The following is a 23,066-nucleotide window of genomic DNA, read 5'->3' as shown; positions in this document are numbered from 1 at the left end:
GAGAGAAGACCGAGAAGCTGCTACTCTTTGACATACGAGTTCTTCAGAGCAACAAAATCCAAAACCTTAGCAGTGGAACAACACTTCCACCACGCAGTTTCAGCTGTGTCCCCTGCAAAAGCGAGCACCAACTGTCACGGAGGCGGAACAGTCATGAATTAGAATAGCAGTCCAGATTCATTTTTGAAAACTTGGCAGTGACTTTACATGGCAATGTGACTGAAGTTTGCAAGGATGTAAGAGCTTCCTTGTACTAGCCAACTTATTGTACCTCCTCAAACAGAAAACAAACAAAAATCCTGCCTAATTCACTGATTTTCTGTGGCTTACCCTAAGCAACAGACCTTCAAAATAATAACCTAGGCTCTAAATAATATATTCCTAATACTGATTTGGTATGATTCCATCACACATTAATTAGAGAGTTGCCTGGGTGTAGGGGATGATGGGGCATTTGGAGGGGAAGGTCTGACTCAGAATGTTTGTGGCCACAATCTGTTATGTGGTACATCCATATCTTTTAAATGGGATAATTTATTCTTTAGCATTTAATTCTGGCTTTGGAATATTCTACAACAGAATAAACCAAAATAAGTCATGCATTGAAATGTGAGTGGAATTTCATGAAAACTGTTTGATCTCATTTCTTAAACCCAAAGAAGCCTAAGTTATCCATTCACAACAGCCGGACAGCTGTAAAAAGAGCAAATATTTATTTTCCTACTTTCTCCACTTTTTAGCAGCACAACCAGGAAGTATCTGGGGGGCCAAAAAGTAGGCTTGTGTAAGGCACACACCCCGAGCAGCCAGCACTGGCTTGTCTAAACCCCTAACGTGCCATTTGAACAGATGGAAAATTCTACTCACCTTAGAAAACTACTCATCCATTCCTGGGGCTTAATTGTCCCAGATGTTGTGGCCATCTGCCAGACTTATTTACAACAAATTCTTGCTTAAAAAATGGGATACTGAAATCTCACAGCTTCCTTAGGACATGGTTAAAGAGCATATGGAATTGGAAATTAAAGCTCAAATCTTATATCCACCACTCCTAACATGGGCAGTTTCTGCAACAGAAGAGACAAGAGAGATTGATAAGGCAGGGTGAGCTGTTGACACAAACTAAAAGTGAGAGAATGTTTCAAGGGTAGAGAGTGAAGAATTCAGGGATACATTGGAAATTGAAAGCTTAGGAAACAGCACAATTTTCAGAGAGAACGACTTATTCAATGTCTTTGGTGAGAACAAGTGGACATTTAGGTTTACGTGAGCAAAGATTCCAGAGAAGTAAGCAAAAGGAAAGGATGATAATTAATAAAAAGAAACACACTTTTTTACTAGCTGAAGTTCTTATAATACGTGAGTATTAAGTGTAGAATATTCTTGAAGCTGCTCATGTGAGCAACTTGTGCTGTGGTGCACTGCCCACAGAAGAAGTGTAAATGCCTACAACATAATTAATTAACCAAAAGCTGTCATTTCAGCAAAGAATGTGATATTTGATTGTTCATGAATGAGCAACTTCATAATCCATTTTCAATCTTCTTTTAACAGAGCTAAGAAAACTAATACAAGCCCAACTATTTTCTATTTTTTAAAAAGAAAAAAGCTTAGTGGTTTTGAAAATAAGAGATTGAAATTAAAATTAAGAAAAAATAAATAAAATTAAAATGTAAAACAAACAGTGAAACCAACCAAGTACTCTAATTCCATTAAGGAGTTAGATGGCTAACTATAAAGACAAAACTTGAAGCACTTAACTACCGAATATTTCTAAAAGAGAATAGTGTTTCTGTTTCTTTCTTTACTCCAAGTATTCTCCTCAAGCAGCTCCCTCTTCTTCTTTCTCCCCAGAAACGGAAGACCTGGTCATATTCCAAAGCCAGTGCCACTTGATCCTTTCTGGTATTTCGATTTCTTGCTCTGCATGAACATTTTAAATAATCTCAGCTTTCTGCTTGAAGATGCATAAAACATAAATACTTCACGTTCCGACCTCCATCTTAGCTCAATCTTCATTTAAGATGTAATGAAGGGAATTCCCTGGTGGCGCAGTGGTTAAGAATCTGCCTGCCAATGCAGGGGGCACGGGTTCGAGCCCTGGTCCAGGAAGATCCCACATGCCGTGGAGCAACTAAGCCCGTGCGACACAACTACTGAGCCCATGTGCCACAACTACTGAAGACTGCGCACTGTAGAGCCCACATGCCGCAACTACTGAGCCCACGTACTGCAACTACTGAGCCCACGCACCGCAGCTACTGAGCCCACGCACAACTACTGAAGCCCGCGCACTCTAGGGCCCGCATGTCACAACTACTAGAGTCCGTGCCCCGCGACAAGAGAAGCCACTGCAATGAGAAGCCCACGCACCGCAACAAAGAGTAGCCCCTGCTCGCCGCAACTAGAGAAAACCCGCATGCAGCAATGAAGACCCAGCGTAGCCAAAAACAATTTTTTTTAAATATGTAGTGAAAATTTTTTAATGTGAGTGGAATTTGTGCTCCCACCTCCATCTTGCCACAACCTTCAGGGTGTGAAAAGTTCTAACCCGATGAAGGTGGAGGGGTGGTACTAGCCTTGCAGTAGTTCCTAATTTTGTCCAGTTGTGTGTACATCAGCAGCTCCTCTGTCCTGTTCCTCTGACATATACATTCTCAGCTCATCACCGCCTATTGGTTATTGGTCCTCAGTTTAACAATAATTCAGTTTGGTTGTTGCCCAGTTTACTACCAGTCTTATCCTCAGTTATAGCAAACAAGACCTTATAAGGTAGCTTTCTACTACTTCACTGCAATAATTTTAGAGCATCTCCTAAGAACTCCCTCGCCGTGGTAAACTCACAGGAGCAGCTATACGTAGCATAGCTCTTTCAGGAAAACAACTGTTGCTTATGCAGTTTGCCTAGGAAAGCAGCCGTGTGGAACTATTAGGTGGGACCCACCCTTCCCACATTTCTCTTTTTTTGCACTTCGTCCTTAGATCCACATGAATTCTTATATGCCCTAAAGATTTTAACAATAAGAATGATAAAACAGAAAACTCTCCCCTAGATTATGTGGAGGATATAAATTTCAGTGAAATATGGTCCATACCCCTAAAGGAGCTTAAAATCAATTGTGAAGACAGATATGCACACAATTAATAGGAGTAAATAAAGGTCATAAGGGAGAAATTATGGAATGCTGAACTAATCTCAGCTGGCCTTTTGGAGTATTATTGGTGGAGAGTATATTTTTAATATAATACATAAAACCTTGGTATCTCAAACATTAGAAATTTTACTGTGCAAGAGCAGAGGCAGGTGATACTCTTATAGGTTATTCCAACAGCATAAAAAATAATAAAAATCCAATTTGGATCTGGGGGTCATAGTATGCCTATTATTCTTTAGAGCAAATTTCAAACTTGAATATGCAGAGAATTTAGAATCCAAACAGCAGAAGCAGAAGAACATAAGCATTATGACCTTAAAAAGAGGGTAGTATTATTTATTATTATTATTATTATTATTGCGGTACGCGGGCCTCTCACTGTTGTGGCCTCTCCCGTTGCGGAGCACAGGCTCCGGACGCGCAGGCTCAGCGGCCATGGCTCACGGGCCCAGCCGCTCCGCGGCATGTGGGATCCTCCCGGACCGGGGCATGAACCTGTGTCCCCTGCATCGGCAGGTGGACTCTCAACCACTGCGCCACCAGGGAAGCCCTATTTAGTATTATTTTAACAACAATACTGGAAGTTATACACCCAAATGGATGATGAGGCACTTCGAAGTTGCAAACTTGTAAGTCTGAAGACTGATTCCAATTCAAATAATTCCATTCAAATTGTATCACCATACACCTCTTTCAAAGTTATCTTTAGGTTCTAAAGCACGTTATTTTAAAATATTTCAAGGCCCATTTTCATCCACTCTGTGTGTCCCTATCTGCATCAGCCTTGTCTGCCTACAGGCAACAATAATGGTATCTCTTCTTAGTTTGTGAATATTGAGAACCCAAACTTGCAGCATATCAAGAGCTTCATTACATTTCCCTCTAAGGATTGGAATTATGTTCTTGCCAATACTTTCACTGCTTCCAGCTCCTCTGGTATCACGGTAGGTAGACCTCCAGAATTGTTACAGTTTTACAGATGGAATTTGAGACAGTCTGCCATATAGAAGTCCTGCTCCTGTGTCCCACTGACATACGTTAGACTAAAAATTGACAATGATCCAGATCTGCCTTGAGTTAGGTTTGACTTAGCTGGCCTTCGTACTTCGGAGTTTAGATCTTTTTTTAAGAAATGGCAAGGGATTGGGCGGGGATGATTTTCTGTATTATACATTTAGGTCATACTGGATATTGTACTTTGGGAGTATAATAGATTGGTTTAAGTCAATAAAAAGTATTTTGACAAATTCTACGAATAACATATGTGACATCTTGGTAATATATTTTAGGGTCCCAAATATATTGCTATAAAATAAAACCTGAATTTCATGTGTGACTCTGATTCTGAAGGCATTCCCAAAGAGGAATTCACCAAATGTCTATAATTCCCAAAATGATTACTTTAAAGATCATTTTCAATTTAGAAATGTATTTGTTTCTTCCCAAAACATGACTTTATTGGCATATATATCCCAAAGTAAATAAGTATGCTAAACTATAGTGACAGTACTATCAGATTTATATCCATTATCTTCATTTAAGAAAAAATTTTTACAGGTCATAGGGTGTTCCAAGGTATACTTAAAACATTTTTCCCAAATTCATGTATACTGTTGAGGATACCAGAGGTATGAAATTAGCTTTTTTCTCTTTTCTACAGCTCAGAGATTTGCAAAATTAATGCAAATATTAATTAATGTACATATTAATAATTTATTTCTCTAATTTTAGCCTCAGTAGCTCATTTTTTATTTTAGGAAAGTATCAAGGAGATGCAAAGTAGAAACTTGATTTTTCCTTCAAAAAGCAAGGTAAAGTTTCTAAGTTTCCTCCCAAAACTATGTCTGCCCTAATTCTGTCCTACCTTTTACAGTAGGAGGACAGTTTGGTCTTCCTACCTATTAATTATTAGACTTGTTTGTGGAGACTGTTAGTGGGAATGCAATCAGGACTTCTTTGAGTAAAAGTGTAATGATTGCACATGATGTTTTTACAGCTGAGAGACTTAAAATGTGAGACAAATGTACCATTAAAAAAGAAACTGAAGTCTTTCTACATTTTAATCACCATTCTGACTACTATGTGTAACCTGTAAAAACGTAACAATTCTCTTTAGCCTGGAAAGATCCAACTGTTGTAAAACCTTCTTTAAGAAATTCATCCCTTGTTCTATAGACTGTGGCAGGCTTCTAGGGAAATATGGTTCCAATGAGAATAAATACAGCCACTATCAACTTTCAGTGTGATATATTTCACACTGGCAAATGATTTAGTTAGTCCTTTAGCAGGTGTTCGGAAAGAAAATTAAATTTACAACATTAGGGGGCAAATAATTTCTTCCTCAAGCCCCATGGTATGCCCATGATAACTGAAGTCCTACAAATAATTCAGGCTGCCACAATGGCAGCCAGGATTCAATTTAGTAATATTCCAGGCAACTAAGGGGAGTAGATGCTCCCTGATAGCAGTGTAGAAACAAGGCCCTTTGCTGGCATCAAAAGATGACTTAATTCTCGTCCAATGGGCACACCTGCTGTGTATCAAGGCAAAGATGATCATTCTTCAAAGATCTTTGTCAGCAAATCTTTGCCTGAACTCTCCTGCCATGCTTTGTTAGCCCTTTGATATGGATTTCATTATTCCCTGCATCAGTTTCTCCAGCTGCATACACAGAACATTTGGTGATGAGTTTATTTTGAACATGGCTGTGTAGATGATGACTGCTTTAAAGGTCAGAATTACTGAAGATATCTTTCACTTTAGTTCAGATGTGACTGGTATGTTGGCAGATTACTACTTTTGCCCATTCCTCTACCTCTAGCCTAAACAATCTGAGATGGATTTGAATGGTCTTCACCTACGGAAGAATTAAAGTTTAGATAGAAAAACACTGAGCTTCTCAAGTCAAGGCTACCTGTGATATTTCACACCGAAGTTTCATAAGAGCTATACAAGTCTTTTGGGGGTCAGCTTGGACAGTTCTACCAAACTTATTAGAAACTCATAGAAAACCATGAGAGTGCCTCGTTCAAGTCCGAAAGAAAAGCCAGAGAGGGAATGTACATAACAGGAGAAAAAAAACAGTCACAGGTAAAATATAGAGGCAGTGTTTTAAAAGATCTCTCCTGGAGTAAAGTATACCTCCTTAGGAATAGAACTGAAGAAAGCTCTGTACTGAAAGCGTAGACCCTGAGCAGTGGCGGAGAGAGAAAGACAAGGATTCTAAATTGACATAAAAGCAAATAGCCATTACAAAATAGACAGTGGCAGAAGCCAGATTACCTGTTACAAATGCATTTTCATTGCCAAAACCCTACAGAATCTGCCCTTAGCAAGGTAATCAATGAGATCTCTGGTACTAAATGCAAAGGTTGCTTTCAATTCCTCAGTTGACTTAAATTTCTTTAAGGAGAAGTCTAACTTCCCTTGAATGTGGGTCACTGGTGACTTACTTCTAACAAATAGGATGTGGCAGAAGGAATACTATGTGGCTTCCAAGACTATCATAAAAAGGATACAGCTTCCACCTGGCACTCTCTCTGAAATGCTCACTCTGGGGGAAGCCAGCTACCATACCACAAGGACGCTCAGGCAGCTCTGTGGAGAGGTCCATGTAGAGAGGAACTAAGACCTCCAGCCAACAACCACTATCAATTTGCCAACCATGTGAGGGAGCCACCTTGAAATGGGATCCTACACCTCAGTCAAGCCTACAGGCAATGCAACCTCATGAGAGTCCCAAAGCCAGAACTGTCCAACTGAGCCCCTCCCAAATTTCTGACCTCCAGAAACTATGAGATAATAAATGATTTTTCTTGTTTTAAGGGGGGGAAAAAAGAGAGAGAAATCTAACTTCTTTAAAGAAAGTGGGATTTTCTCTCTCTATCCTTAAGTCCCAGTGTTCCCAGAGTTCTGGCCTGTCTTCTCTCACCCTAAATATTCTCCATAGATTGCAAAGCCTCTATAATTTCCATTACTGTCTAAATGTTGATGGCTCCTTAATCTAAATGTCCAGCACAGAACTCTCTCCTGAGTCCAGACGGCTGTCTCAGTTTTGCTACAACACAGCTCCATCTGAATGTTTCACATATGTCCATAACTATCATTTTCTTCACACAATTCCAACCTACCCCTTCCTCTGTGGTCCACACCTTGGTGAATGGCTTGTATTCACTCTACCAGCTGCTAAAGAGCTGCTGCAGTATACAAGACAGAGGTGGCCCCTGCCTTCCTTCAGGTTCAACCTAACAGTGAAGAATAAAATTTAACAAGAAATATAAGAGGAAGAGTGCATAGAGCACGTAAATGGGGTACTTAAAATTATTGAGGGTGGGAGTGGGTCATCACTGATTCTCCCTCTTGCTTATTATCCCCCAATCTAGCACCAAGTCATAAAATTCACAGCTCTTTCTACATTTTTATCCCGTAATTTCCCTCTAATCCCACTGTCCCCATCTTAGTTCAGGTCACTAGCACTTTGTACTTAGATCACAACAAGCATCTCCTTAACAGGTGTGCATTCTTAACCTCCTTGTCTTCTTCATGTTCTGCAGTGTAATAGAAGCTTAGAAAATGATTGTTTTGTTGTTATCAGTTAGACATACAGGAAAAAAAAACCTATTTTGGTTGTGATTGAAGAACCACCCTAAGACATTTCTGTCATCTGACTGAAGAACAGTTGAGTGTACCCCAAACGGCCAGCTGTTGACAAAAAGCCAACTGTCGTGCATGTTAACAAAGCACAGCACAACCTTCTCTGCCACACAAGCAAAAAAGAGAAACACTTAGCTGGCAGGAAGACAACTTCACACACCCACAATGTTGTCACCTCTCTGAGTTTAATTAGAAACTTAAATCTAGAATAGTATGAAACAAATTAGACTTTCCCATCTAAAGATGTCACAGTTGTCCCATATTTTAGTAACAGCAGCACAGAAGTTTGTTGTGAGATGGATCCAGATAGAGGAAACACCTACAGCTTGCTATATACAGGAATGCATGGAAGGAGCAGCTGTTCTTGTCTGTGCTCTAAACGCTCCCATTAAAGCCAAGGGCACTCTTGAATGTTACTGGTGGAACCCGGAAACTCAGAAGACAGATGGGCAGTAGGCCGCCTGAAGGAGGATCACCAGTTTGTAAGTGGGACCTACCCTTGACTGCCCAGTGCACATCATGGAAGAATTCACCATGTGGAGTCTGGTGTTAACAGGTGAAGGGGTGTCTCCAGGAACCAGCTCTGATATTAAGAGTGTTAGATTTGATAAGCTTAGAAAAAGAACAGCTGGACATAGTCAAGAGTCATAGCAGCAGAGATTCCTTTTCCTTCAGTTGTTCCTTAAAAATTCTTTTCCTCAGGGATACATTTTGTGTACAAGCTCCATAGAATGACTACTATGAACCCACAGCTACACTCAATTACTTACATACATTCTCTTTCCCAACCCTCTTTGCTAAGCTTCAACCTCCTACATGATGTTTATACCTGCTATTTACAGAAGAGTCTCTGGCCATTTGGTCATTTAGCTCACTCAGTATGTATTGAGTACCTACTACATTCCAAGTATGGTTCCAGGTACTGAGATAAAGAATTAAACAAAAGAGACATAGTCTCTATTCTCAAAAAGCAGACAATTCAGTTGGGAAGACAGACCGTAAATAATTACACATGTGATCATATTTAATCTTCAAAATACATTTTAAGGTAACTATTTTAAACCCCCTTTTCTTTTTTTTTTTTTTTTACTAGTTATGAACATAAGATTTTAAGATATTAGATAATTTGCCTAAGGTCATGCAGCTGGTAGGTGGTAAGCAGGGCTTGAAATGTTAAGTCACCTTAGCTTCACGGACTGCAATCCTAAATCCTGGGTTCTATTGCTTTCTCTACAACAAACGATAGCTAGACATCTTGCCTTGAGTGCTTCAAAGCTACATCACATCCAACATATGCCAGCCTAAACTCACTGCATCTTTCTTCAGACCTGCTCCAAATTTCTCTCTCAGGACACAGCAACACAATCCATTTGGTTTCTAAGTGGTAAACCTGAGACTTACCATAGATCCTGCTTTCTTTCCCACCTCAACCATAAAATCACTTATCAGTTCTATACATATTTGCCTGCCTAATCTTCCACGTCCTTTCCTTTCCATTCGTACTGCCATTCTTGCATGTTAAACTTTCTTTCCTCCTCCCCTGAGTGATTGTGATGGCTTCCTTCCGTCTGGGCCTCCAAACAATCCTTGTCCTCCCTCCAAACAATCATCTACTGTGCTGAATGAATGAACTTCTCAAAATACAAATTTGGTCATGTCACACTTCTGTGGGGTCTGCACTCCATAAACAAAAAAACAGATTTCTTTTCAGTCTGTCAGCCTCTTTAAAAGCTAACATCTGTCTGCCTCCTAGCTCAGCGCCTTCCACTCCTCCTTTCTCTTCTTTCTCTATTTCAGTCTCTCTGCAGTACCACTATTTCCCCACATGTATTCTGTCTCTACATACCTCTGTACACATATACACTCAGTCCTCACTGCATGGAGGCAATCTCCCCAATCCTTTTCAAGTTAGAACTTACTTGTTCTTCAAAACTCAGCTTAAGAATCAACTCCTTCAGGAAATTTCCTTCTCATCTCAATTCCAAATATTATAGCTCCTCATCCCTTTTGGGTCTTTTTTATATATATCATGAGTTCTATAGTAACACTGGAAATGTGCCTGTCTCCAATGTTAAACTGAGTTTTCTGAGGTCCGACTTAATCAATTTGATTATGAGACTTGCAAAAGAACAAAGTAGGATGCTGTCCAAAAGCTATGTGATCTGTAGTCAGAAAACCCATTTTCAAGTCCATGTTCTTCCCCTTAATAGCTGTGACCTCAGTCGTCATTCAATCTCTTACTTTTAGCCTCCTTACCTGTTAAAAAATAAGTTGTATAAAAAAGTGAAATAAGACTTAGCAAATGAAAGTATTTTTATCTATAAAATGCTAAAAAACATTACTATCCTATGACCTTAAGAGCTCCTTGGGAGCAGACACCATGTTTTGACATCTTTGTATGATTCTTTCCCCTTCACAGTCAGACTTAGCTTAGTACTGATCTGGTACAAAGTTCAGGTTTGATTGAAAAAAAATACGTGTTTTTGAACTAATAATGAGAAATGTAAGCTTTTTACTTTAAAATTTGTAAAGACTTTTTTTTGCAAAATTTCATCAGAAAGGGAAAAAGCACTGTAAGAAACATGAACACTTAAAAATTGAACTTAGCACATTAATTAAACTCCTGGAGAGTAAACAGAATAAAAGAGACAGAAATAATAAATAAAATTCAATAAGGTCTACTACAATGTGTCTTTGATGGCTTTTTTTGGAGGAGGTACAATTCAAGGAACAGCAATTTAAATTTCAGGACCTTCTTCTCAGAGCTTGCCCTGGGCATAGTTGAGAAGTATGCATTTTGTTTTGTAATTTTATCTAACATTCTGAGGCCATTTCCAACACCTGGAAACCCTCTCGTCTAAAGGTTATTGAAGTCTTGCTTCCAGGTGTCTTCCTAGAACTGTCATTCCTAAAGATTTCTCATTATCTCTGACTGCCCCCTCTTACTCCCTCAGCTATTATTTCCATCAACTCAAGCAAAAACATCTGTTAGAAACACAGTACATACTAGATTTTAGGAAATACAATATAGGTAAGATACTGTCCTTGTTTGGGGGTAAATCTCCACACTATTTTAGATAGTACACACAAATTATGATATATGGTCTGATAAATACATCACAGGACACAGAGCAAAGCACTGTGAGAACTACAAGGAAAGGGCAGTTCACCATACTGCAGGATTTGAAGAAGGCTCCATAGAGGAAGTGATTTTTTTAAATTGAAGTACAGTTGATTTGCAATATTACATTACCTTAAGGTATACAACATAGTGATTCAGTATTTTTATAGATTATACTCCATTTAAAGTTGTTACAAAATAATGGCTATACTTCCCTCTGCTGTACAATATATCCTCATTGCTTATTTATTTTACACATAGTAGCTGGTATCTCTTAATTCCCTACCCCTATCTTGTCCCTCCCCACTTCCGTCTCCCCACTGGTAACCACTAGTTTGTTCTCTACATCTATGAGTCTGTTTCTGTCTTGTTATGTCCATTCATTCTATTTTTCAGATTCCACATATAAGTGATAACATACAGTATTTGTCTTTCTCTATCTGACTTATTTCACTAAGCAGTGATACCCTCTAGGTCCATCTATGTTGTTGCCAATGGCAGAATTTCATTCCTTTTAGGGAGGAGTACTATTCCATTGTAGGTATATACTACCTCTTCTTTATCCATTCATCTGCTGATGGACACTTAGTGTTGCTTCCATATCTTGGCTATTGTAATCAATGCTGCTATGAACATAGGGGTGCATGTTTCTTTTTGAATTAGTGTTTTCATTTTGGGGGGATAGATATTCAGGACTGGAATTGCTGGGTCATATGGTAGTTCTAGTTTCAGTTTTTTGAGAAACCTCCATACTGTTTTCCACAGTGGCTGCACCAATTTATATTCCTACCAATAGCTTAGGAGGGTTCCCTTTTCTCCACATCCTCGCCAACACTTGTTATCTGTAGACTTTTTGATCATAGCCATTTTGACAGGTATGAGGTAATATCTCATTGTGGTTTTGACTTGCATTTCTCTGGTGATTAAAAATGTTGAAACATCTTTTATGTGCCTGTTGGCCATCTGTCTGTATATCTTCTTTGGAAAAATGTTTATTCAGGTCTTCTACCCATTTTTGAATCAGATTGTTTTCCTGATATTGAGTTGTATGAGCTGTTTATATATGTTGGATATTCACTCTTTATCGATCATATGTTTTGCAAATACTTTCTTCCATTCAGTAGGTTGTCTTCATTCTGTTAATGGTTTCCTTTGCTATGCAAAAGCTTTTAAGTTTAATTAGGTCCCATTTGTTTATTTTTGCTTTTGTTTCTTTTGCCTTAGGAGACAGGTCCAGAAAAATGTTGCTACAATTTAGGTCAAGGAGTGCTCTGCCTATGCTCTTGTATAGGAATTTTATGCAAAGGAAGTGATTTTCAGCTAGGTTTTGGAGGGGAGTGCAAATTTTTCAGACAAAGTCTGTAGTGGACAGGAAGGGAGCAAAAATATGCATTCCAGGAAGGGACGATTGCCTATTTAAAGGCCTAGGGACATGAAAGGGCACAACATATTTAGAAGAGAGTTGGAAAATTAATATGTTTTAAATGATTCTGAACCTAACCAAGGATGTCTCTAGTGGTAGAGTGTTGGGCTACTTAAGAAAGTACAAAGGGGAAGTTTGGATTATGTCTATATGGAATATTTTTGGTCTAGGGAAGCCTACAACATGGATAACTGCTTAAACCTTTCCCCCTAGGTCATCTTCCTCAACCATCCCCCCACCTCTAGGCTGGAACATGTCTCCCTTGTCAATTTATTCTAGCATCATGGTCCATCTTACATTATAACTGGCTAACCTCATATCTGTCTCTTCCACCCTGTCCTCTCTACTGTGCCTAGCACAAGTTTATAAACATACATCAAACTGAACAAAAATGTATCTCATTTAATTAAACTTCAAGGAACAATAATAAATATATGCTTTGCATTTAACATAGCACTTGTGCTTTATACTTATTAATCTTTTCAATACCCAATGAACTGGGTATTACCATCATTCTCATTGAATAGTTTGAGTAAACTGAGAAACAAAAAATTTCCATCTTGTTCCTTACAAAATAATATTAAAACACTATTTACTTCTATCACTTTTTTTTTTTGTTTTTTTTTTTTTTGCGGTACGCGGGCCTCTCTCTCACTGCCGTGGCCTCTCCCGCCGCGGAGCACAGGCTCCGGACGCGCAGGCTCAGCGGCCATGGCTCACGGGCGCAGCCACTCCACGGCATGTGGGATCCCCGCAGACCAGGGCACGAAACCGTGTCCCCTGCATCGGCAGGCGGACTCTCAACCACTGCGCCACCAGGGAAGCCCTACTTCTGTCATTTTTAACCTACATTCCTATGCCAATTTATTTGAAAATAAGGATGCTCCTTTTCAAAAATATAAAACCACTTTGCATTTGTGAATGTGTGTTACGTTTTACAATGAAAATTATCTTTAGTAGTCACATTATACAAAATGATTCCTCCAAAGAAGAAAATAAATGCAAAATTTTTGAAATGATGATCATATATTACAAATTCCTCTGTGTTTGTTCTAGGAACTGTGAGCCATCTGTACCATGTAAGCAGTTCAGGTTGTGTCTGTAGACATACAGCAGAATAGAAGGTACCAAAATGTGCAATTTGTTGTGACCTGCTTACAAAGTTTCTTGGAGTCAGGGATGCAGAAATTTCATGGCTGAGCTTCTCCTGAGAGTCATGGTAAAAGCCACAGACTCTTGCCTCTACTGTGATGTTTATTTCTAAGGCATTCTCTTTGCTTTACAGTACATGTATCAATGCATTACAATTTCATCAATGAGAACCACCTACTCAACTTTTTTGATTAATTAGGGTTCAGGCTAATGTTTAAGTTATCACAGAAAAAGATTAATAGGCATATTAATATGTTACAATTCCATCAATATTTTTCAAACTATGAGAGAAATTAAACTTTTTAATTCTAAATGCAACACCTATGTTAAATGTAGTACCTATATTAATTATAATTTACTCTCATCTGTTTGTTGAAACGATTTATTTTATAGAACAAATGTACTTTTTTTCTATAAAGGTCATATTTTATTAAATTTTTGATTTATTGCTTTATAAATTTTTATTTAAAATATCCTATAATTCAGTATTGTATTTTTCCTCAATTATCTAAATAGATGAGATATAACTTTGCTTTTAATGAAACTTACGTATGGTTTTATGGATTCATCATCATTATCCTCCTTAAAGTCTGGTAACATGTATCTCCCCTTTCAGTAATGACATGAAGCCCCTACTGGGCTTTCCTGTTGGGTAAATCCAGTTAATTATTTTATTCAACTTCTAAAACTACCTAGGGAACTTCTAAAACAGGCTCGTGTTTCTCTTAGGTATGTACCTATTCCCTGGAACTTTATTGTTTATTGAGAAAAAAGAGAGGAAGTATAGGCATTAAACTTGATGAGAATTTATGCAAATTTGGCAATTCAAATAGAATTAAATGAAACAATTGATTTGTTCTGTGGTTTAGGAGCTACTCAAAAGTTAATCAAAAATACTCCTGTCCTCTAAGTCCTACACTGTGAAAAATATTTATTCATAGGTAGATTAAAGAAACATGGAATCTTAAAGCTGAAATGGACCTTGGAGTCCTCCAGTATTAAACAACAAGGAGTCTTTATGAAAATCCTCCAATTGATAATGAGCTCTTATTTAACCATCTTCTTTAACTACAGTCGGTGATGGGGAACTCATTGCTTCCTGAAGTGGTCAATTCCATTTGAAAAGCTCTAATACTGAGAGAGTTTTTCTTTATGTGCCAATCCAACTTACTGTAATTTTAAAGATAAATTAAGTGATTTGATTCGTTTCCACTCAGCAGCTATTAATGAATGAGGATACCTACCCTTCAGCACAAAGGAACATAACTGATAACCTCAAAATCTGTTTACTGTGAATTTGTAATTTAATAGAGAATCCTTCCCTATCTCAAAATATAATGTACCTATTATAAAGATAATCCAGGGGTCATAAACATATTGGTTTACACTGAAGAAAAAAATGAAAATCACATTTAAAATTTTAACACAGCTACTAAATTAATATAAAAGAAGCATCCCAGATCAATGGAGTGGCAGTTATTTAATGAATGGATTTGGAATACATAGTTAGCAGTCTAAAAAAGATTTAGTTTGGTTCTCTACACAGCATCATACACCAAAGAAAACTGACTTTTAACCAAACAGCCTAATGTAAACTCTAAACTTCAGCCAGACAAGAAAAAATACTATTAAATATCTTCAGGGTAAGAAATTTCTTAATCTAGAAGCAAGAGGAGAAGGTCCAAAGGAAACTGTCTACAGATTCAAATATATTAAAAGTGTACTTGTATGATAAAAGCATGCAAAAACAGAAACTAGAATTAAAAGCCAAGCTACATAGTAAAATAGTGGCAGGAAATATGACAGACCAAAGGTTAATCTCTTTGTTATCTAAAAAACTCATAAAATAAATAGGAAAAAACTTAAAAGACAAACAGGCAAATAAATAAACAGATACTTTCCAAAAGCAGAAATACAAATACTAAACAAACATTTGAGAAAATATTCATTCATACCAGTAATCAACACAAATCAAAATAACAAAAATAATTTTTTTCTACTAGTAATAATTAAACATTAGAAAACTTAAGCTTGGCAAAGCTTTTATTGTACATTAGTGTAACCCTTTTGAATTTGTATTTGGCACTATGTACTAAAACAATAAATATATGCATGTAGTGGCAAAATAACTCTTTTTTGAGATTTTCCTAAGGAAATAATTTAAATATGGGGAAAAGTGATACTCAGTGGTGCCCATCATAGTATTACTTATATTAGTTAAACCAATTTAAAAAATCCAAAATAAACCAGAGTAAAAAATAATTATATAATACGATACTATATATAGAAAACCCTAAAGACTCCACATAAAAACAACTAGAACTGATAAATTTAGCACGGTAGCAGGACACGAGATTAACATATAGAAATTGGTTGCATTTTCTTATGCTGACAATGAAATATCCTTTTTAAAACTACACCAAAAAATTAAAATACTTAGGAATAAACTTGACCAAGGAGGTGAAAGACTTATATGCTGAGAACTATAAAACATTAATAAAGGAAACTGAAGGTGATTCAAAGAAATGGAAAGATATATACCATGCTCATGAACTGGAAGAATTAATATTGTTAAAACAGCCATACTATCCTCAGCAGTCTACAGATTTAATGTGATCCCTATCAAATTACCTATGACGTTTTTCACCGAACTAGAAAAAACAATCCTAAAATTTATATGGAACCATAAAAGACCCAGAATTGTCAAAGCAATCCAGAGGAAAAAGAACAAGGCTGAGGGCATAACCCTCCCAGACTTCAGGCAATACTACAAAGCTACAGTAATCAAAACAGCATGGTATTGGCATAAAAACAGACATATGGATCAGAATAGAGAGCCCAGAAAAAAACCCGCATACCTACAGTCAATTAATCTTCAACAAAAGAGGCAAAAATATACAATGGAGAAAAGACAGTCTCTTCAGCAAGTGGGGTTGGGAAAGTTGGACAGCTGCATGTAAATCAATAAAGTTAGAACACACGCTCACACCATACACAAAAATACACTCAAAAGGCTTAAAGACTTAAAACTCCTAGAAGAGAACATAGGCAAAACATTCTCTGATATAAATCATACCAATGTTTTCTTAGGTCAAGTCTCCCAAGGCAACAGAAATAAGAACAAAAATAAACAAATGGGACCTAATCAAACTTACAAGCTTTTGTACAGCAAAGGAAACTATAAACAAAATGAAAAGACAAGTTACGGACTGGGAGAAAATATTTGCAAATGATGCGACAAACAAGGGCTTAATTTCCAAACTATACAAACAGGTCATACAGCTCAATAACAAAAACGAAAACAAAAATTTTAAAAAAACGGTCAAAAAATGGGCAGAAGACCTAAATAGACATTTCTCCAAAGAAGACATACAGGTGGCCAATAGGCACAAGAAAAGATGCTCAACATTGCTAATTATTAGAGAAACGCAAACCAACATTACAATGAGGTACCACCTCACACTTGTCAGAATGGCCATCATTAAAAAGTCTACAAACAACAAATGCTGGCGAGGGTGTGGAAAAAAGGGAACCTTCCTACACTGTTGGTAGAAATGTCTATTGGTGCAGCCACTATGGAAAACAGTATGCAGGTTCCTCAAAAAACTAAAAATAGAGTTTCCATGTAATCCAGCAATCCCACTCCTGGGCATATATCTGGACAAAATTATAATTCAAAAAGATACATGTACCACAATGCTCATAGCAGCACTATTTACAATAGCCAAGACATGGAAACAACCTAAAGGTCCATCAACAGATGAATGGATAAGAAGAAACAGTATATATATATATATATATATATATATATATATATATATACACACACACATACATACATACATACATACATACATACATACACACAATGGAATACTACTCAGCCATAAAAAAGAATGAAATAATGCCATTTGCAGCAACATGGATGGACCTAGTGATTATCATACTAAGTGAAGTCAAAAAAAGAAAGACACATACTACAGGATATCACTTATATGTGGCATCTAAAATATTACATAAATGAACTCATCTTCGAAATAGAAACAGACTCACAGACAGAGAACAGACTTTGGTTGCCACGGTGGCAGGGGTGGGAAGGGATGAATTGGGAGTTTGGGATTAACAAGTGCAAACTATTATATACAGAATGGATAAACAACAAGGTCCTACTGTATAGCACAGGGAACTATAGTCAATATCCTGTGATAAACCATAATGGAAAAGAATATGGTAAAGAATATATATATGTATAACTGAATCATTTTGCTGTACAGCAGAAATTAACACATTATAAATCAACTAGACTTCAATAAAATAAAAAAATTATGAGTTGGTTTTTATTTTGATGCATAGATTAAATAAAGCTATTAAAATATGAGAATTGATTATAAAAATAAACATTTACTAAGGCCCTACTGTGTGACAAATATTGTTCCTAGATATTTAAATGTATCACTCATTTCATTTAATTTCCTCACAGAAACTCTAGGAAGATAACCAAATTTGAGACGAGAAAACTGAGAAACAGAGTTTAAATGGCCTACTCTAGATCACAGTAAAAGTGAAAAAGTTGAAATAAGCAATCTGACTCCAAGTTTTGAGTTCTTAATCAACACTATACCATAAAAACTACTTATTAGTGCTGCAACAAGATTTACTACTTCTTGATGTGACATTAAATTATTAAAACAATGCAAAATCATGCATAAAGTTCAAAAACCATATTTTAAACTATGAATTAAAAATTATATGAATTAAAATGCCAATTCAGTCAGTATTTGTATGGTACATTGTTAGATGAGTTGTTTCCTTTTCTTAAATTTCTAAATCTTTCATAATATTTTTATGCTATTTTTATAAAACGATTGGAAAGAAATATTTAAATCCTATTTCCAGTAATATGATGAGCTAAGCTATTTCGACTATCCCTTCTGCTGAAAACAACTGAAGTGCTTTTAACATTGTTTTAAAAATCCTTCTTAAAGTTTTAAATATGTGGCAAGATAGTAAATCAAAGAGAAGGCAGAAACTAAGAGATGTAAGCATATCAATGAAACCACATTTACCTTGAAAGCATTCAACAAGCTAGCAAAATTGAGTTTTCCTTCTGATAGCCTGCTGGAGAACGGGGGCCAAAATCAAACACAGTCACTGGCCAAGCTTGGAAGTCCAACAGAAGAGAACACTGGAATTCCAAATGTCTATACTTTAGTGAAAGAGCAAGTCATAAACAAACGTTCCCCTACCTCCACCACAAGACACTGCATGAAAAATCACCTTGGCTTCAAGCAAAGCTGAAAGGGAAAAAAAAATCCTCAGATGGTGCTCTGTGGATCTCTATGACAAAATGAGATCATGTATGTACTCAAACGAGAACAACAACAAAAACCCTAATGTTACATATTGAGTTTAATGAAGTCCGGAGAAATTGTGTTGTAGGTGCTTGTCAGAAGGAAATGCAAATACTCTCTGGGGTAACTCCCTGTCAAAACTAAGGACACAAGGAAATGACACTTTCTTTGAGAACCAACAGAAATAAAAGAGCTAAAAGTCTCAAAAAGATTTTAGATGTTGGAATTATCAGACACAGATTAAAGTACAGTACGCTTACTAGATATAAAGAAATAAAATGTGAAAGTTATGTGCAGGGAATAGGAAACTGTACAGAGTGACATTTCCTATTTCTTAAAGTAGATTTTCAGAAATTTAAAAAATTACAATAATTAACTAATTCATTCCACCATGGTACATCCCAGGTATTGTTCTATGCTTGGAAAATATAGTATTGGGTAAAACAGATGAAAAGCCTTGCCCTTATGCAGACTACATTCTAGTTTGCAGAGAGGGAGGTAAAAAATATGTCAAATTTATGGTATGATGCATGTTGATAAGTGCTGAGGAAAAAATAAGGGGAAAGGTATGAATGGGCCACATGCGTAGTTTTAAGTTATAGTGTTTAGAAAGGTCATCAATAAAGAAATGCCATCAATAAAAACATGATGTGTGAGTTAAGACTTCACGGAAATGAAGACATCAGGCATGCAGATAGATTAAAGAGTGTTCTGAGTAGTATATCAATGAGTGCAAAGTGCTGACGTAGGAACAGGCCTGGCATATCCATGGAACAGAAACAACACTATTGTGCTGGAGTCTAGAGAACCAGGGAAGAGGATAGAGAATAAAGTAAGAGAGGTTACACACGGGGCAGAGGCGGGAGGAGACTTCACGGTCCTGGTCAGGACTCTAGCTCTTATCCTGAGTGAGTGGGATAGCGATTGGATGCTTTTGAGTCACAAAGTCATGTGGTCTGATTAATTTATACATTCAAAATTTTGCCCTGACTGCACAAGGGTGGAGACAGAGTTCAATTAGGTTAGAGACTTTTATAATAACCAAGTGATAGATGATAACAGCTTGAACAAGGGTAGTGGCGCTGAGGATGGTGAGATGTAGTCAAATTCTGGACATTTTGAAGGTAGAGACCAATAGATAGACTGATTGTAGAATCAGAAGAAAAGCAGGGAGGATGATACCAAGGGGTGTGTGTGTGTGTGTGTGTGTGTGTGTGTGTGTAATTATGAAGAGAAAATTCATCAATAAAAGTTTATATTCACGACTTTTCAAATAATGCTTTTAGCAAACTTGAATAAAAAGAACATCCCTTAATCTGCTAAATAGTACCTCGACTGAAATTAGAGCAAATATCATACTTAACAGTGAAATACTGAGCGCTTTCCCTTTATATGATGACTAGAAATTAATTCTATCAGCAACATTTTCATTCAGCATTTACCTGAGAGGTCCTCACTACACAGCAGGGCAAAAAGGATAAACAAATAGACTAAAGATAGAAAAGGAAAAAACAAAACTCTCATTGTTTAGTGACGGTATCTGTATTTTGTGGTTGTGATCTGTATTATCAAAAGAATTTACAAGTAAATTATTAGAATTAATAAAAGAATTTAGGTTGATAGGAAGAAAGTAAAAATATAAATACTTATGGCTTTTCTATAAATCATCAAGTATTTAAAACACAAAATTTTTAAATATACCACTTGTAATCAGAAGTGCAAAATACCTGTGAGTATATCTGCAAATATATATATTATTTTAGTAAATAAAATTATAAAATTTAATTGAGAGATATTTTAAAAGACCTAAATAAATAGAGATATACCATGTTCATGGCAGGAATACCCAATATTGAAAAAATGTCACTTCTCCCCATATTATTTTATGGATTCAATGCTATCCCAAACAAATTCCTTATTATTATTATTTTTTTTTTTTTTGGTTCAAAGTTGACAGGGTTATTCTTTACTGCATTAAATAGTGAAAGAGATCTAAACAGCCAAGGCATTCACAAAGGAGAACAACGAATTGGGATGAATTGCACTAACATATATCAAGACTTATTATAAAAATATAATATTTGGAACAGTGGGTTGATAATCCTGTGCTAGACAAAAGGAACATGATAGGAAGCCAAGAAACTGACCTACACATACAGAGACACACTATATGACAGAAATGTCATTGCAGATCAGTGGGAAAAGACAGACTTGTCTATAAATGTCCTGGGAAATTATGCATACATATGGAAGGAGAATGAAATTAAATATTTACTTCACACTTTACAGAAAAACCAGTTCCTTGTGGATTAAAGACCTAAATGTGAATAGCCCATGAGAACTGCAACAGTCATTAAGAGCGGTGCAAAGAAATTAGTCAACAGATTGTCTATCACCCACCAAGAGCCCAATAAATTTCTCAGATCCAAATAGAGAGAACTAAACAGGTCAGTTACAAAAACAATTGAGGAAGGTGCTTATAAGGTTCTGAAAACCTGACCCAAGGCAAAGTGTGTCCAAGGGACTCCTGAAGAGCCTTTCAGAATTTGTTTTGAGGACAGACTTATTCAGCTTATGCCCATATTCTCCCTATAGTATGTTTCTTACAGATTTACAATCTAAATTGAAAAGGACAGACAAAACACACAGTAGTGTTTGCAGTCACAAGATACGTTTCCACCAAAAGAAAGAGATTTCAAATCTGATCAAGAAACCAAAAGCGTCCCCTAAAACATCTTACTTTCTGGGATACAAAATAAACCTCACATTTGGAGCTCAAAGAAAAGCGATCAGGGCTGAGATCCACTGTGAGACTAATTCCACAGATCTCTGAGTGGGAGGCTCAAAGGACCTCTGAGAAGCACACTATTTCTGAATCAAGCCTCTTGGAACATGGCAAGGAGGAAGTCTTGAATTGATCTCAACGGGACTGCCCCAAAAGTTCACCAAGTTTGCTGAACTCCCTAAAGCACCATCAGACAACCTGTTAGTAAAGAATAGCTCAATTTACCAGAGCCACTGCAGTAAGGGAAAACATTATCTCGGCAACGTCTTAGCAGTGACTGAGAAGGTGAGAGTCAGAAGACGGCTATTTCTAGGATCTTGAGGTCTTGGCACAAGTAATTTCAAGTGAGGTTTTCCAGTCAGGAAACTGACTGGATCTTGCAAAGTGTGTGACATCAAACTTCCAGACTAGTAGACACAGCAAAGTGATGGTCCTGAACTGTCTTAAAGCAGTTGTCTCATATTTTTTGGCACAAATTTTCTTAAGCGAGCAGTGGTGCTATTCATTGGTTCATAGTTTTTTTTTGAGCAAAGATTTCCTGGAACAAACAACGAAGTCATGCTGACAACACTTACTTCTTAGTCCTAATAGCTATGTCTGATGCAGTTTGTTGCAGTTCTCAACCCAAAATACTAAAAAGAGTGTGACACTGTTTATATAATGTTCAAAAGTAAGCAAAATAATTATATAGTTTAAGTGTTCATTCATAGGTGGCAGAATTACTTAGAACAACAAAGAATTAGTTAGAACAATAAAGAAACCAGGGTGGTGGCTACCTCTGGAATGAGTAGGAAGGTACTGACCTGGAAGGGGCAAAGTTTCCAGAATTCTGACAATATTCAATTTTATGCCTTTGGTGGTGTTTATACTAATATTTGCCTTATAATCATTCTTTAAACTGTACTTATATTTAACACTCTGCTGAACGTATGCTACTCGAACAACTGTAAATTAATTAAAATGCGTGTTCTAAGTTCAAAGTTATAGCCTTCTACTCCACTTGGTGCCTGAATTCCAGTTGTAACTCCCATCTCCTCTTGAGTCCTTCGTACCTGAATGACCTTGATAATGTTACTTGCCTTTCTCATCTTCATTTTCCATAAAAAGTGTGACTAATTAAATCACAATTTTATGAAGATTAAATAAAGTTTGTAACTTAAATGGTACTTGTTTTGTCATTGTCATTGTTAATAACAATGATGATGATGGTATCTCACCATATTTCTAACTATTCCTCTCTATATTCTGTATATTGATACACAGAGCTCTGAAAACATTTCTTTCTGTCTTTCTTTTCCATTTGTATATTGATACATAGAGTTCTGAAAACATTATTGTCACTTTTGAATTACTGGAGGTTTCTTCTGTATATGACTGGGAGTAATTTATCACTGAGAATATTACTATAATAATTCATTCTTCTACC

The sequence above is a fragment of the Delphinapterus leucas genome, chromosome 11, assembly GCF_059928025.1.
Source record: "Delphinapterus leucas isolate spDelLeu-1000000601 "Yukka" chromosome 11, BTC_Dleu_Yukka2, whole genome shotgun sequence".
Lineage (NCBI taxonomy): Eukaryota > Metazoa > Chordata > Mammalia > Artiodactyla > Monodontidae > Delphinapterus > Delphinapterus leucas.
Note: the sequence above shows the minus strand (reverse complement) of the source record.